The 1,958-nt window shown below is 27.4% G+C and overlaps 1 long non-coding RNA gene across 1 annotated transcript; it reads left to right on the plus strand.

Annotated features, from left to right (window-relative positions):
• Positions 1-753: 753 nt before the first annotated feature.
• LOC115244385 lies at positions 754-1,491 on the plus strand. Its single transcript, XR_003885369.1, has 2 exons — positions 754-1,140; positions 1,244-1,491. It is a non-coding gene; the product is annotated as an uncharacterized LOC115244385 (long non-coding RNA).
• The last annotated feature ends 467 nt before the right edge of the window (positions 1,492-1,958 follow it).

Here is a 1,958-nt window from a genome sequence, read left to right on the forward strand (position 1 = left end):
AAACAAAGAGTAAGAAAAAAAAATAAAGCAAAAAAAGCATAGAAAACTAAAAAATCTAAGAAAGATCAAGGAAAAAAAAGAATAAAGGAAGTGACTTGAATTACGATTCCGATCAATATAATGGATTAACGGATAAAGAAAATATGACTGCTTGGGACGACGAAGTAAACGGAACAACTGTAAGTTTAAATGTAAAAATGTTTAAATTTAAGACGTGTTGTCGCGAGAATGGAGCGGTGTGGATCTCCCGCACTCATGGACTCAACATTTTTATCTTGTCGCGCACTTCCTCATAACATCTACTAGCTTCTGTTTTTGTACATCGAGGTTTTAGAAAAAACAATTTTTTAAGACTCATTTTTTAGTTATAGAAACTTAAAATTTAAATATAAGATATATATTACTTATTAAATATAACTCAAAAATTATTAGAACTACTTTGAACTTGTATTTATAATTCAATAACGATAATCATTTAAATTATTAAATTTTCTAAAATAACAAAAATTTTAATTCCTTTTTTTAAATTAAAATGATGCATTTGAGATACGGTATCTCAATACCGTATACAACATGGAAGGAAATAAAGAAGTTAAGAAGACCTTCTTTATTTGTTAGGCAATTGAGCCGAGCACTTTGGGGAGTGCACGAATTGATGAATAGAGCTGTATTGCTGGAAAGAAGTAAAAATAGATTGCCAAACCGATCCCCGAGGAAGCTACTAACACCGGTAAAAAAGGCTGTTTTTAGCTATCATTATGGCTATAGAGTTTATATATTTGTCTGCGTAGCTATCATTATGGCTATAGAGTTTATATATTTGTCTGCGTAGCTATCATTATGGCTGTACAGTTTATATATTTGTCTGCGTAGCTATTATTATGGCTGTACAGTTTATATATTTGTCTGCGTACCTATCATTATGGTTACGTCAAAGTTTATATATTTCAATTTAGATATTATTATTTTAGTCTCTTCCTCTGTCTATTTCTCTCTCTCTCTCTCTCTCTCACTCTTTCTCTCTCTCTCTCTCTCTCTCTCTCTCTCTCTCTCTTGTGATTATATTATGTTGTTCATTAATAAAAAGATTGCAGCGAAAATACTTGGAAGAATAGAAGATACATTGAAGTTGCATGATAAGTATATAATGATTCATTATTCTTCTTTATTATTATATAGTACATCTTGTATTACATGTTTTATATATAATAATAATAATTATAAAACTTGTGTATATATATAGAATGAAGAAACATGAGGGCAAAAAGAAGAATGAGCAGCACTACATGTATTGGCAGCATTATTGCGCCGCACTTATGTGCTTATTATTGGCAGCAGTGTTGCGCCTTATATGTGAAGACAGATAACAGAAAGGAGTAAAAATGGATGGACATCAATAGAGCTAATAAGATTCTAGTATCAAAATAAAGCAGACAAGAAGGATTTCAAGAAGAAAGAAGATAAATCAAGAATTTGTTTATATTTTAAATTTTGTTTGTTTATATTTTATTAGCTTATGTATTTATACATATATGTATTTATACATATTATGTATTTATACATATATGCATTTATACATATATGCATTTATACATATATGCATTTATACATATATGCATTTATACATATATGCATTTATACATATATGCATTTATACATATATGCATTTATACATATATGCATTTATACATATATGCATTTATACATATATGCATTTATACATATATGCATTTATACATATATGCATTTATACATATATGCATTTATTCAATAAGTATTTATTATTATATATTTAGAATTATTTTAGTTACAGGTGAGGTGCGTTATTGGTTACCTTCTCGTGGTGCACCTCGAAAACAAATTTGTTGAACCATTCACTCTTACATTTTCAATTTTGCATTTTTATTATTATTAATTTTTTTTTATTTAATATTTATTTATAATTTATTTATTTCATA

Source organism: Formica exsecta, unplaced genomic scaffold (assembly GCF_003651465.1).
Source record: "Formica exsecta isolate Colony F162 unplaced genomic scaffold, ASM365146v1 scaffold816, whole genome shotgun sequence".
In the NCBI taxonomy this organism is placed as follows: domain Eukaryota; kingdom Metazoa; phylum Arthropoda; class Insecta; order Hymenoptera; family Formicidae; genus Formica; species Formica exsecta.